This window comes from Leptopilina heterotoma, unplaced genomic scaffold (assembly GCF_015476425.1).
Source record: "Leptopilina heterotoma isolate Lh14 unplaced genomic scaffold, ASM1547642v1 Lhet_10, whole genome shotgun sequence".
Classification (NCBI taxonomy): Eukaryota; Metazoa; Arthropoda; class Insecta; order Hymenoptera; family Figitidae; genus Leptopilina; species Leptopilina heterotoma.
This window is the reverse complement of record NW_025110813.1, coordinates 2,536,579-2,553,463: the sequence shown is the minus strand read 5'-3', so window position 1 is coordinate 2,553,463 and position 16,885 is coordinate 2,536,579. Positions and strand designations below refer to the sequence as shown.

At 23.3% G+C, this 16,885-nt stretch overlaps 1 protein-coding gene across 2 annotated transcripts in view; it reads left to right on the top strand.

Moving 5' to 3' along the window:
- Positions 1-16,885, top strand: part of LOC122498383 (ecdysone receptor) — a 317,159-nt gene that overhangs the window by 26,734 nt on the left and 273,540 nt on the right. For both annotated transcript variants that reach the window (XM_043606095.1, XM_043606078.1), the window contains exon 2: positions 12,444-13,626. The gene's annotated coding sequence lies outside the window, so the exon portion shown is untranslated. The remainder of the gene's footprint in view (positions 1-12,443; positions 13,627-16,885) is intronic.

Below are 16,885 nucleotides of genomic sequence, written 5' to 3'. Positions count from 1 at the left end.
TTTTTTATAAATTTCTTCGAAATATTTCAATTATTTTCATAAATAGTTAATTTATTACAGTGATTCAATTATTTTTGTAAATAATAAGAATTAGGAATTCAATTATTTCCATAAATAAATAAAACTCATTGCAGAATTTCAATTACTTTTGATACAATTTTAATTGAATTCGTCAAAAAATGCAACTATTCTTAAATTTTTTAAAAATATTTCTTTATAATAATTGAATTGTTTTTAATATAATTTTAATAAATTTTTTTTTAAAGAATTCCATTATTTTCATAAATAATATACAATTTTCAAAAAAATTCAATTATTTAAAACACAATTTTCATAAAATTTTTTGAAAAAAATCATTTCTTTAAAAAGATTTTTTGCACAAGATTGCAATTATTTTAAAATAGTTTATTAAAGTTCGGTGAAAAAAATTGAATTATTTTCATAAATAATAAAACTCATCGCAGGATTTCAATTATTTTGAATATATAATTTTAAATTAATTCCGCTAAAAACGCAATTATTCTTAAGAATTGGAATAAAATTCTTCGAAAAAATTCAATTATTTAAAAAAAAATTGATAGGTATAATTTTTTTTATAGATTGTAATAATTATTTTCAATTCATTTTCAATTACATTTTTTGAATGAATTTAATTATTATCAAAAATTTGTATGCAATTCTTCGTAAAAATTCAATTATTTTAAAAAATGTTGATGAAGTTATCTTCATGCAAGAATTCAAATTTAAGAAATATTCGATTATTTAATGAATTATTTATTTTTGTATTTAAATAATTTCATTATCGTAGAACTTTCTAATAAGAATTGATTTAGGATTGAATAAAATAAAATGATTAAAGTTTTGAATAATTTTATTTATAAATTTTAAGAAAAAAATGATTGAATTTTGAATGAATTACATTTGTAATTTTTAAAAATTAATAGTTAAATTTAAGAAATTGCGTTACTTTTGAAATCATTTGAAATATTTTAATTCCTGTAGACAAAATTTAAAAAATTTTAATGTTTTATTTAAATTTACTTTGGTTATTACCTATAGGTAGTTTATTCTGTAAATAAAAATTTTTATTTTCAGAGTTTATATAACTATTCTGAAATAAATTTTTTTAATTGTTATAAAAAAATTTTCTTTCTGAAATATTAAAAGTTATTCTAGAAATAACAGTTTTGAATAGTAAATTTTACTACTTTTAGGGGAAATTTTACCAAGTCTGAAGTAAATTTTACTAATTTCAACCGAAATTTACTTTGCTAATAGAAAAATTCATGGAATTTTAAAACAAAAGTAGCGTTCTAACAAAAATTTTGATTTAACACTTTAGAAAAATTTCTCCTACTATACGTAAAATGATTTAGAAAAAGAAATAATTAATTCAGTAAAACATTTGTGTTTTTTCAAAGAAATAAGTTTCTTAAACTCGTTTTGTTTCATTAAAAATAAATTTTTCTTTGGAATATAAGAAGAGTTTTTGATTTAAAGAAATTTTCTTTGATTTGAAGAAAATTTCTTTGATTTAAGCAAATTTTTTCTTATTTAAACATTTTTTTTTATATTTTAAGAAATTAGTTCTTTAAATTAAAGAAATTTTATCATTGATATAGTTTTAAGAAGATATCAATTTTTTTTTTTAATCAAATAAATTTTTCTTTAAATCAAATAAAGAATTAATTTTCAATCGAAGAAACAAGTCAAAGCCGCAATTAAATATTAAAATTGTTTTCTATTTTTCATTTTATTTTTAATAAATTATCTCATTAGTAATGATATATCAGAGACACTGACTCACATTTATTTAAAAGTTGAATTTGTGTTGGTGTAAATATTTATTGTCACTGGGGTCACTCAACGGAAGTAGCATCATCGCGATTGGTATAGGTCAGTTTATTTTCAAACCAAGACATTATCGATTCCGTATTGTGTAGGTTGTCATCACCAATATTTTATATATACGTATATCGCTGTCATTAACATTAAATTTTTAATTTGCAATTCATTCGCGAAGGCGGATTTTCATTTTAATAATTAAAATATCTAAATATTTTCTCCGTATTTTTCATATATAATTATAATGGACATATTTATTTATAATTTCTTTTGACAAATGTAGGTAAAAAAAATTGTTTTGTGTTTTTTTGAAATATAGAATATTTTTTTTTTAATAAAGAATGCGATATTTATTAATAGTCCTTTGCATTGGATTTTTTTTCTATTTTTTTATTTCTTCTAAAAGTCGTTGAATCATGAGAAGGAAATTTATGCTCCAAGTATTCGGAACTTTTGAATGAAAAAAATAATTTTTAATGAAGTTTTTTTTAAATACACTGTTAAAAATCAGATTTCAACTTTACACCAAAAAGATTGAAACGATATTGTTTAAATTTTTTTGGTGTTAAGTTGAATATCGTTTTAATATTTTAGTGTAAAGTTGGAGTCTGATTTTTAATACTGGGAGGAAAAAAAATTTTTATGGTGAGAATAAATTTATTTTGATCGAAATTAATTCAAAATAAATTTTTTTTTTTGCTTTTTAGTAAGAGTTATATAGTATAGTGAAAAATTATAAAAATTATTTATTATAGGGACCAAAGGAATTTGATGGATTTCCCAAAGAATAAAATACGATTTATGTATTTATTCAACAGGAAGTTGAATCAACAGGAAATTTGAGAAAAATTCCTGACTCCTAAGGTTTTATTATGATACGTGAGTTATAATAACTGATATGGTGTGTGATATGTGCGTGAGGAAAAAATGTTTTCTTTCTTTCTTTTTGAGACCTGACCGACATCAAGACGCCCATTGAGACGTTCGTAAGGAGACATATATTTTATGATGTGCGTATGCAACAGTCAAGGTCATTCATAAGTAGCTCAAGTTCAGCTAATGGTATTGTATTACGATACCTCCTGTTTGAATCTCTTGTCTTTTCTTTCTCTTCTTCTCCGTCCTCTTTTTTCTTCCTCTCCTTCATCTTTATCTATATTTTTCGCGAAATATTCCCACAATCTTATACTATTGTCACAATTATGTCAAAATATTATATTATATAATATTTTTGTTAAAATTTTGTCAAAATATTATAATAATATTGTCACAATATTGCCAATCAATTCTGATTGTAATTATACAATTACCGGACTTTGCACTCGATAATTAATTTTAAGAAAGTAGCAAAAAGAAGCTTTCAAACTAAAAAATGTAGTAAAAAAGTAGGCATAAAAAAATTCAACTTGACGATCAAATAAACTTGATTTTGACACTTCACAAGACTGACAAAAATTCCATATATTTTATTTTTCTGACTTTTTCCTAATTTTCATCAAAAATATTTACTTCTTTTTTATCCTGCTAATAAATTGAATTGCCCTTCAACGAATTTTATTATTCATCAAATAATTTAAATATTTATAAAAAGAATTTAATTCTTGCGAAGAATTACATAAAAATTTTTAAATGATAGATTACATTCGACTATATTTGAAAATAATTGAATTCCTAAAAAGTATTTTATTATTTACGAAAATATTTGAATTCTTTCGAAAGATTTTATTACAATTTTTTAAAATAATTTAATTTTCAAGAAGAAATTTATTACTTTTAAAAATAATTGAATTCTTGTGATGAATATACTGTTATTTATGAAAATAATTGAATTTTGCAAAGGATTTTATTAAAATGCCTCAAAAGAATTGAATTTTCGTGAATAATTTTGTTATTTATCGACAGAATTGAATTCTTTCGAAGAATTTTATTAATATCTAAAAGAATAATTGAATTATTTCAAAAAAATTTAAGCAAAATTGCGCTTAAAAAAATTGATTTCTTTCGCACAACTTTATTAAAATATTTGAAAATAATTGAATTCCTGTGAAAAATTATAAAATTTTTGTAAATAATTGAATTCTTTCAAAGAATTAAAAAAAACTTTTTTTTAAATAATTGATTTTTTCGGTAATTGAAATTAAATTTTTAAGAATAATTTGTTGATCGATTCCTGTAAAATTGTATAGAAAATAATTGAAATCCTACTATGAATATTATGATTTATGAAAATAATTGAATAGTTGCTAAGAATTTTATTAAAATTTTGAAAAATAATTGAATTCCTGAGGAATAATTGAATTATTGCGAAAAATTTTATTAAAATGTTTAAAAAGAATTGAATTTCGTTGAAAAATTTTGTTATTTTTGAAAGTAATTGAATTCTTCTTAATTGAATTTTTTTCGAATAATTATTTATGTAAATAATTGAATTCTTGGGAAAAATTTTATTAAAATCTAAAACTATAATTGAATTATTTAAAACAAATTTAATTAAAATTGCGTTAAAAATAATTGATTTCTTTCGAACAGTTTTATTAAAATATTTAAAAATAGTTGAATTCTTCCAAAGAATTTTAAAAAAATATTTTTTTAAATAATTGGTTTTTTCGAGGAATTGAAATTAAAATTTTAAGAATAATTACATTTTTTAAGCAATGCCTGTAAAATTATATTAAAAATAATTGAAATCCTGCGATGAATTTCATTATATTTATGAAAATAATTGAATAGTTGCTAAGAATTTTATTAAAATTTTCAAAAATAATAAAATTTTCGTGGACAACTTTATTTATGAAAATAATTGAATTTTTCGATTAATCAATTGAAAATAGTATTAAAAATGATTGAAATTCTTCGATGAGTTTTATTATTTATGAAAATAATTGAATAGTTGCTAAGAATTTTATTAAAATTTTCAAAAATAATTAAATTTTCGTGGAAAACTTTATTTATGAAAATAATAGAATTTTTCGATTAATTAATTGAAAATAGTATAAAAAATGATTGAAATTCTTCGATGAGTTTTATTATTTATGAAAATAATTGAATTCTTGCTTAGTATATTATCACATATTTATTTTTAATTGAATTTCCATGAAAAATGTTATTATTACTGAAAGTAATTGAATTATTGTGAAGAATAAAATTGTATGAAAATTTTGTTAAATAATTGATTTTTTTGAAATTTTTTTTTAAATGCTATTCTAAATTAACTGATTTTTTCAAAATTTTTTTTTTTTTTTGAAAATGTAATTCTAAATTAATTAAGTTCTTGTAGACATTTTATTATTAATGAAAATAATTGAATTTTGGATGGATTTTATCAATTCTTCTTTTAAATAATTCAATTCTTTTGCGAAATTTTGTGAAAATACTAGATATTAAAAATAATTGAATTTCGAATATTTTTTGAAAATAATTGAATCGTTTTAAAAAAAAATGTTTATAATTTTTAAAATAGTTTTTTTGATTTCTAGTATTAGCGAAATTAAAGTAGTGAAAATTCACAAAAAAACAAAAATTAATTTTAATTAACATTAATTATTTTTCACATCACAGTTTTTCCAAGGATATCAAATTGAGACGAAAAAGAATAAAAAGTGTTGCGAAGCATAACATTTTTAATTCCTTTTTTGTCTCAATTTGATATCCTTAGAAAAACTATCGTGTTTTACTGAATTTAGAAAATAAACGTATATCGACACCTTGTATAACATTTTTTTTTACATTCTCATCACATGAGAAGGTATTTTTTTTTCATTGAAAAAGAAATATTAATATTGATAAATTTTTTTTCTTTCGATTTACATGCGCGATAATTATTGATAAATATCGGAGACTTAATTTTGTGTGTTAATGATAAGAGGAAAATTTGGGATAAATTAATTTCGCATAAATGAACCCTTATAAAGTGAATCGTGTTGATGAAGATTAAGCCACCACATGACTTTATATAACATGCCTCTTTAAGGAAATGAACAGTCTTAATGATACTTTCCCTTCGTTATCTGACCCCAAATCGACAATATTGTCGAAAGCTTGTCTTATTCGGACTTGTGGAAGTAACCCTGGCATTTCATGGGTATAAATTATTCCATGTCATATATATATATATATATATATAAATGTGTAACGCTGGGTAGGTCAAACCCACATTCGACCCACATATAATAAATACATTTTCTTCTACATATACATGTGTAGAATATGAACGTTGGCGCCACGCATTGCTTATATGTACGCATATAGGTAGGACACATATACATATATATACTCTGTCTGTCACGGGTAAAATGAAACCCTACAAAAAGAAACTGCATTTCAATGCGGGTATATGTAATATGTGCGTGTGCACTCTTTAACATTTGTCCGGAAACTCGCTCTCCCTTTTCCGTTGTCACTGTTATTATTCAGCTTTTTTTCTTTTTTTTAATTTCCATATACACTGTATTTATATATATGTTTTGTACATTCCTTTTTGGATTGATTTTCTTTTTAATTTCATTTAGCTCTACAAACAAAAAGATTTCGTCATTCTTTTTGTTTGGAGAGCTAAACGAAAAGAATTGGTTTTTTTTGGGTATTTTTCAAATTTAGGAAATTCTAGTTTAACAAAATTTATTTTTAGCCGAAATTTGCAAAATGTCTCATTTAGGAAAGCCTAAGCTTTTCTATAATTTTTAACAAAGCTCTATTTTCGAAACTTGATTTTAAGTGGGTCAAATTTCTTTTCGAATCATTTTATCCGTTCTTTTAATTTGAATAATTTAATTTTTATCGAGAACTTAAAATAGCGAATTTTAATTTCTTCGAAATTCTATTTTATATCCGACAAAAAAGCCTTATAACCAGAAAATTTAAAATTAAATCACAATTTTCTCAGTACTTCATGAATTGGTTAAAATTTAAATTCGCGCTAAAATTGTTAACATCGATATTTTCTCGGATAAATTGCAGTTCGAATAATTAAGAATTTAGTATTTTTGAGAAATCAATAGCAAAAGTATAAGCTGTAGTGTTTAAATTTAATTAGTTTGTCTTTAAAATAAAAAAGATTATTATTATTATTATTATTATTTCGGGCTTCGCACTCATCTACTAAAACCTACTATATTTATTACTTTTTTTACGTTATGCTACTATTTGGGTATTTTTTTTAGATTTCAGCCACTAAAAGCTACTATTTCTGTTTTTCTTAGAATTTACACTACTTTAAATTCGCTAATACTAAAAATAAAAAAAATATTCTCAAAAATTATAATCAAATTCTTTAAAACGATTCAATTATTTTCAAAAAATATTCGAAATTCAATTATTTTCAATATCCAGTATTTTCATAAGATTTCGCAAAAGAATTTAGTTATTTTAAAAAAAAAATGATAAAATTTATCCAAAATTTAATTATTTTTAAAAAAATTGGTAAAATTTATCAAAAATTCAATTATTTTTTAAAAAATTTATAAAATTTATCAAAAATTCAATTATTTTTAAAAAAATTGATATAATTTATCAAAAATTCAATTATTTTTAAAAAAATTGATAAAATGTATCAAAAATTCAATTATTTTTAAAAAAATTGATAAAATTTATCAAAAATTCAATTATTTTTAAAAAAATTGATATAATGTATCAAAAATTCAATTATTTTTAAAAAAATTGATAAAATTTATTTAAAATTCAATTATTTTAGTAAATAATAAAAGTTCCACATGTGTTCAATTAATTTAGAATAGAATTTTCAAAAAAATTTCAAAAAAGTCAATTATTTAACAATATTTTTATACATTTCTTCCCAATAATTCAATTACTTTCACTAATAATAAGACTTTTCGCGAAAATTCAATTACTTAAAAAAAATTTGATAAAATTCTAAGCAAGAATTCAATTATTTTCATAAATAATAAAACTTATCGAAGAATTTCAATTATTTTTAATACTAATTTCAATTAATTAATCGAAAAATTCAATTATTTTCACAAATAAAATTTTACACAATTCAATTATTTTTGAAAATTGTACCTAATAAAATTTATTATATTTCGAAAAAATTAATTATTTAAAGCAATGTTTATAAAATTCTTATGAAGAATTCAATTATTTTTCAAAATGGAATTTTTGATCAATATTCAATTCTTTTAAAATATTTTAATAAAATTTTTCTCAATAATTCAATTATTTTCATAAATAATAAAATTCGTTGCAAGAATTCAATTATTTTCATAAATAATAAAATTCTTTTTAGTAATTCAATTTTTTTTATAATTACATAATAAAACTCATGGCACGGTTTCAATTATTTTTAATTCGGTTTTTAACGAATTGCTCGAAAAATGTAATTATTCTTAAAAATTTTAATTTCAAATCCTTGAAAAAATCAATTAATTAGAAATGTTTTCTCAAAATTCTTTGGAGGAATTCAATTATTTACAAAAATATTAGAATTCTTCATAGGAATTCAATTAAAATTTTCAAATATTTTAATAAAATTTTTGCACGAAAACAATTATTTTAAATACAATTTTGAATAAAATTCTTCCCAAGAATTTAATTATTTACAAAAATAATTCTTTGAAATTATTCCCGAAAATTCAATTATTTTGAGGCATTATAATAAAATTCTTTGCAAAATTCAATTATTTTTATGAATAACAATATTCATCACAAGAATTTAATTATTTTTAAAAGTAATAAATTTTTTCTTGGAAATTCAATTATTTCAAAATATTTGTTTTAAAAATGTTCGTAAAAATTCAATTACTTTCATGAATAATATAATTTCTTAGGAATTCAATTATTTAAATTAGAATTTGTATAAAATTAGTATGATTTCTTGTATGACTAATAAAATTTGTTGCAGGCTTTCAATTTATTAGCAGGATAAGAAAGAAGTAAATATTTTTGATGAATTTAGGAAAAAATCAGGAAAATAAAATATAGAATGGAATTTTTGTCAGTTTTGTGGAGTTTCTAAATCAAGTTTTTTTGGTCGTCAATTTTAATTTTTCGACAGATACTTTTTTACTTTTTTTAAAATTAATTATTTATTTATTTAATTATTCATTAAAAATGTATTATTGAGTGCGAAGTCTGTTATTTTTATTATTATTATCATTATTATTATTTTTATTAACGTCTAAAGAACAAAAAATTTAGTTTCTTTTCCAAATTACTGATCCTAAAGAACCACAAAAAAATCTTATTTAATTAATACTAATATTTAATTGTTATTATTATTATTAACAGTATAATTATATTGTAATGAATATTAAAGTTAAAATTCATAACCCGAAAAATGAGCCCATTGAGAAAATGCAGTGCAGTGTTTACTGTTTTAACGATTTCAAAGGCCCAGAAAGAGGGCAATGTTGACGTAGGTCCAGTCCCTGTAACATGGAACTCGGTTCCCTTTTGTATATAGTTATATACATATACAAATGCACCTTTAAGTTTGTATACATGTGCTTGCGTGTATTTGTGTGTGGAGTGCACACGTAATTGCATAGGATGTACATTGTACACTCACTAAGGCACGTTTTGCTTGAAAGTCTGTACGTATATAAAGTCTCTGGGTATATGGATTGTGCCCTTCGTGACACGCATTACCCATGGGAAGTCATGTATGCACGGGGGATGTTGAGGGGAGTAACGAGGGGGGAGGGATTGCAGAGAGGGAAAGACAAGGTGGAATTAAAAATACCGTAGAACCCTGCAGGCACCCTCTCTATAGACACCAACACACATAAATCGTCTATGAACACGTCGGTCATGCGCTCTATGTATAGGTTCTATTACTCTCATCAGGGCCGTCGAGTATGAGAATCGAGGGCTTTCGCAAGAATTAGTTTCATTCACGTCCTTTTATTTCATGTATGTATATGCTGTTTTTGCTTCTGTTTTATGCTTCTCGTTTTAATCTTTGTCGCAATTGTTCGCTAATTTTTGGGTAATTAAATATTTCTATTATTAACAGGGTTGTCGCAGGTCAGGGAAAAACAAATTTTTATTTTTGTGTCAACCCGGATTAATATTAATAATTATAATTTTACTTCTATTACTATACTAATACTTTTTGAGGATTCTCTTCAAGAGAAAAAAAAATTTCAAAATTATCCTTAGAAATAATTAAATTCTTTTGCGAAATTCAATTATTTTTTATATCTACTATATATTTTCATAAAATTTTCCAAAAGAATTCAATTATTTACAAAAAATTAATAAAATTGTACACAAACTTTTAATTATTTTTAAAAAATAATAAAATTTTCACAGGAATTTTATTATTTACAAATTTTTTTTATAAATTTCTTCGACATCATTCAATTAATTTCATAAATAATAAAATTTTTACGAGGATTCAATTATTTTCATAAATAAGAAAATTCATTGCAGAATTTCAATTACTTTTGATACAATTTTAATTGATTTCCTCAAAAAATGCAACTATTCTTAAATTAAAATCGGTCAAAAGAATTCGATTATTTAAAAAATTTTTTTTTTTAATTCTACACAAACTTTTAATTATTTTCAAAAAATACTAAAAATTTCACAGGAAATTCATTATTTACAAATTTTTTTATAAATATATTCGTAATCATTCAATTATTTTCATAAATAATTGAATTGTAAATGACTTTATAACTTCGTCATCTTTAATTATTATAAAACATGAAGAAATCGATAACTTCGAGTCGAAGACTCGGTGTTATCGATATCTTCATGTTTTATAGTTATGAAAAATTTAATTTATACTCTTAAGTAAAATGTTCTCTTATTTTACTCAAATTGGTTATATTTTTGTCTTTGTCCGTAAATGGTTCGTAATTTTTCATTTTTGGTCCGTAAAGTCAGTATTTTGAAATACTCTCACTGGTTCGAGCCCTGACTTCGAATAAGAAAAATTGACTTTCAAAAAAAAAAAAAAAAAGATTTGTCAGACATAAGGATACGTTTCGTTTCTTTATTATTGACATTCCCTTTATTGTAATTGTTCATCCCGGTAGAAATAGTGATAAAATTTCTTTTCATACCCAAACCTGTCTTTTTGATAATAGCTGCTCTGTTTCTTTGAAATTTTCTCCTCGTCCTTTACTTATATTCTTTCGAAAAAAAAGAAGAAGAAAAAGGGGAGGACAAATGTGTGAGAAACTGACAATAGAACCTCTGTAATGGATATATTGTTTGTTGCATACCAACCAAAAGTAAAGAGATGTTTATTTTATTACGTATTACTTCATGTGGAAGTATTTACACGTGAGACAGATTTTCGTTCGGTATGCATTTGCAAAAAAAAATTTTGCATTAACATGTTTATTCCTTGTTAAACACACTATACTTATACTGCTTGATTAGTTTCTCCTCAAGAGATTTGTATTTGTATTCATAATAATAATTATTCACTTATTTGCATTCATAAATACGCATATAGATCTATATACGAAAAATTACGCAGATATGCGCGCGTGAAACCGGTCAAGTGAACAAAAAAAAAAAAAAAAAAAAATGCGCTTGATTATAACCATTCGTGAATTGATAAAAAAATCATAAAGTCCGAGATAAGAGAAGCAAATGACCGTTGTTCCATGCGGCAATTATTACATTCACGTTGCAAATGTTATTGATTATGAATAATCTTCTATAAATAGGAATTCAATCTCGAATGTCGATTTTTTTCGTGTATCTGCATTTTTCTATATTGTAATCTCTATATCGATTTTGGACCTGTTACATCTACCTTTTTGATGATATCTCATTGTCTTTTTGTACAGTTGCGCAGGAGCTGTTTGTTTTTCCCACTTTTTTGTGTTTTTTTGTGTTAGAACATAGAAGAAAGCAATGGGAAAAAAATCATTGGCGCATTAATGGCCCAAAAGTTGGGAAATATTTGACAGAACTTTGACACTTTGTTTTTTGGGTCCATGTTTTCGTCTATGGAGCAGAAAGTAATTTTTTTCGTTCATTACGCTTTAAATTGGAACAATTTTGTAGCAATTTTTGTCCTCAATGTGTGTCGCTTCCGGTGTACATAAAGCTATATGACGATCCCGGGCAGACTTCCGGCGAAATAAAGCTGCTGCGGCTGCTGCTGCATTTGTCGGTAAATGACAGAAATAAGCAAGCACAAAGTGAAATGGATTCGACGTGGTCGGCATATTCACGCGCGCAGATCTACTCTCCTTTGCTATTTGAAATGATCTTATGTGCTAATAAATAATCTCCGCTAATTGCGAGAAAGACGAGATTATATAGTTTGCGACTTAGTCTTATAGGTCGTAAATTAGAATATTTTGATATAGTGGTAGAGAAAATCTGTTTAATACACAGGGATAAAGGTTTCGTTTAACGGAATTTAGATACGGATGTTTAATTGGTGAAAATTAGTGAGGAAAGTATGATAACAAACAGGCTTCACACTCATTTACTAAAACCGACTATTTAATACTTTTTACTACTTTTTAACCATTCAATTATTTTCAAAACAAATTTGTAGAATATTTTTGAAGTTGAATATTTAAAACATTAAAAAAAAAGAATTTTAATCATAAAACAAAAGAAATAATTTAATGAAATTGATGTGACGAAAGTGTAATTTCTGTTTGCAGATGGTGTTAAAAATTGCATCCGAATTGAAGAAGGACGGCTCAACGAGTGAGGACGATGTGGTTAAGCGGGGAAACGCGAGGAGGTGATAGCGACTTCTGACCTTCCGTACTAGTCCCCATCGATGAGGACCTACATCCTATTTAAAGGATTAACCAAGAGGAGAAAGTGAAAATCTAAACAAAACAAAAAAATACAAATCTTTTTAATCCTCTAAAGAAACGATCAGTGACGTTGTTACCATAAAAAAAACACATACGTCACACACATATTACAACTCTACCTTCGAAAAAATACCTCGTACCTACAAGTACCTTTAAATTTACCTTCCGCAGCGCAATAGTGCCTAGATATCCCAACGCAAGTAGAAAAGAAAAAAACAAAACATTATTTAGAGGAATCAAAGAGGATAATTACAGAGAGAAAGAGAGAGAAAGAAAGAAAGAAACTTCAGGAGCATAAAACAGTACACACTGAATTGCGCTAAAAATCACTATAAATGTATATTTAAAAAATATATATATATTACTTATATATATAAATAAATATAAACACATATATTTAGGTACTATAAAGACACAACCACCAGCACCTAGATACACAAAGCACGATCCTCGTGTTACACTCACGCTAAGATTATTATTATTATTATACCTTTCGAGGAGCGTACCTTTTTTTCTCACGCGCACTCGTAAACAACCTGATTAAAAAAAAGAAATAAAGAAGAAAAAAAATACCTGCACTGGGAAAATCGTCGTACTCATTACCTCTAACGTTGGATATAAACGGAATTATAATAAATATATATATATAGATATATATAAAAGCGAGTACTACGATTCCCAACTCTCATCAATCTTTTTTGAAACATTGTAACTACAAAACCAGGACATTCAAGTACCTGCAGACAGATATATTTATAATTATTATTCAGAAGAATCTATTCTACGAAAAAAGTGTGTATGAAAGTACGAGTATTGTGACATAACAGATTGACAGTTTGAAATTTTTTGAACAATTTCAAGTGCTACGAAAGGAAGTATCTTCTATCATCTCAGCTAGTGATTATAAAGCTTCTTCTTCTACTTCTTCTACTACTTCTTCTATTACTACTGCTAGTACTACTGCTACTAGGACTACTACTGCTTCTACTACTTCTACGACAACATCAACAACAAATTTAAGGTAAGGTTTTTTCATTATTAATATTTTTCATTTTTGTTGAATAATTTTTGTAATTTTTGTCCAAGAATCTAAGAAAAATAATCTTAAATTAAAATTTCTCTTCTGATGTATAAAAAATAAAAATATTTAGAATATAATTGAATTTTTCAAAAACCTGGAATTTAAATTATTATCGGAATATGGGGAAGAGCAAAAAATCTTTTCTGGAAATCAGAATAAAATAAAGTTTATCGACTTCTTTTGAAAATCAAAATTTGAAGAATTTGTATTTTAAACTACAAAAAATTTTTATTTTGCATATTTTTATAAATGATTTTTAATTTTTAAATATTTTTAAAAAATTAATTTAAAAAATTTCTTTATTATAATTTTTAAAAAATTAATTATATTCAACATTTTGGAAAATTATTAAAAATAATTGATTTAGAAAAGTAGTTTAGTTAAAAAATGAAGAAGCTAATTAAATTTGGAAAGGGTTATAGTTGTAACTTTAAAAAATAATTAAATTTCGAGAGTTTGAACAGGGCCAGGAAAATAAGAGAATTCAAGGAAAAGTCAGGGATTTTTATTAAAAGAACTGGAAAAAATTAAATTTTCAGAATTCATAGGAAAATTCTGAATTTTTTTTATTAAAAATATTTTTTAAAAAATTGAATTTTGGAGAAGTTACAAAATAATTGCAGAAATTCAATTATTTTTAATAGTAATCAAAATTCTTCGCAGAAATTCAATAATTATGTTCAAAAATTTTTTTAAAATTCTCTTCAAAATTTCAATTATTTTCAATTAAGTTTAAAAATTATAATTATTTTCATAAATATTGAAAATTATTTTAAAAATTCTTCGCGGGAATTTAAATATTTTCAATGCAAATTTAATAAAATTTCTTGAAAGAATTCAATTATTTCAAAAAGTTTTAAAAAATTCTCTTCAAAATTCCAATTATTTCAATTATCTTCAATTATCTTTAAAAATTATAATTATTTTTATAAATATTAAAAATTTTTTTAAAAATTCTTCGCGGGAATTCAAATATTTTCAATGCAATTTTAATAAAATTTCTTGAAAGAATTCAATTATTTCAAAAAATTTTAATAAAAATCTATATATGAATTGAATTACTTATTTATTTTCAATTAAATTTTAATTAAATTTGTAGTAAAATGTGTTACACTTCAATTATTCTTATAAATAATAAAATTCTTTTTGTCAATTCAATTATTTCCAAAAATAATAAAATACTTTATAAATAAATTCAATTATTTTGAATATAATTTTAATACAATTCTTCGCAGAAATTCAATTATTTTTATTAAATTATAAAATTTCCATAGGAATTCAATGATTTAAAATACAATTTTCATAAAATTTTTCGAACAATATCAATTATTTAAAAATTTTTTTTATAAAATTCTTAACAAAAATTTAATTATTTTCATAAATAATAAAAATTATCGCAGAATTTCAATGATTTTTAATACAATTTTAAATGAATTTCCCGAAAAATACAATTATTATTAAAAATTTTATTAAAAATCTTTGAAAGAATTTAATTATTTTAAGAAATTTTGATAGAATTCTTTATAAGAATTCAATTTTAAGAAACATTCAATAAATTATTTATTTTTGTGTTTAAATAATTGTATTTTTGTAGAATTTTCTAATAAAAATTGATTTAAATATTAATTTCAGTTAAAATTTTAGATAATAGTTGAATATTAAAAGCATAATAGTTTGGATTTTTAGAAATAATTGAATTTTGAAAAGGTTTCATATGAAAATCTTTGTAAATCTGAATTTTTCATACTTTTAATTAAGAATTCTGTGGAATTAATTTTTTTGAAAAACTTTAATTGAATTTTTTTAAAAATTTTTTGAAGTTTTTATTTTCTAATATATATTCAATTGAAAAGTTGCAAAATAATTGAAATTGAATTGCAAACAAATGGGTTTTAAAATTCTCATAGAACTTTTTAAACAATTTAAAAAAAAATTTAATGAAATAAATAAATAAATTTAATAAAATTTAATAAAAATTTAAAAAATTTTGTAAAAATTAATTAAAGATAATTGATTTAAAGAAGAATTTTAGTTAAAAATTCTGGAAAACAATAATTGAATTAAAACGATGGAAATAATTTTGAAGAAGTTCCAGTAACAATATTCTTATAATATTTAGTTACTAATTATTTTCTGCCATTTTCGAAAACTTATAATTTATGATCCTGTAAGTAGTCTATGTGACTGTTGGATTTATTTCAATAAATAAAATTAAAATTAAAGTAAATTAAAATATGAAATAATGACTTTATCACTCGGTCACACAAACAGGGTTAAATTAATTAAAAAAGTAATTAACTACTTTCTTCTGAATACTATACAATAAGGTAGTTGAATTTTTCGTCTGTTGTATACGTTTTAGAAAAAGTATATTCGAAACTATTTCCCCAAGAAAAGTAAAAATCTTTTTCAAGTAAACTTTAAGAGAGAAGAAAAGTTTCTAAAAACAAGAACTAAAAGTTCCTCTCCATACTCAGTACGAAAAGCAAACGGGAAAAATTTTGTATTCTTTCCTCAAAGTTAACCTCGCTTTGTCGATCGAGTAACCAGTGACAGTGCGAAAATGCAAGCTCAATGTTGGAAAATGCATGCCAATCACGCGAAGGGAGCGAGAGAGAGATTCTTGAAGAATAGTAATGCGACTAGCTGATATAACTGTAAAATGTTATTTAACGTCATTTATAACCAATGAATCGACAATAGCAAATCACTAGAAAATTAGCAATCTTGTCCTTATTGAATTGTAAATCCCTTTATTATGTCCCCTAACCATTCACTTTGGTTTCTTTCTCATAAAAAATGATCAATAAAAATTCAAACTAACTTCTTACTAATAAATTACACACTCTCTCTTTCTCTTATTCCCTTCGTCTTCTTATATTTCAATCATGCGGACTCATGAATCGCGGCGGATTAATTTCGCAAAATCCAAACACGTGATGGCTAAAATATTTCCAAGAACAAAATGTCGTTATAGACACTAAATATATGACTGTACTGTAATAAGTTTGCGAAAAAAAAGAGAAATGCTATCGTGTAAAAAACTGTTGTGCATGTGTGTGTGTGTGTGAGAGAGAGGACACATACGTTGTGCAGAATTCTTAAAATCGGTTTTAAAATGCAAATAGTGTCTGCGACGATACAATACTTCTATACCAATACACACATCAGTGTATTATTTCGTCACGTAAAAGCGCGC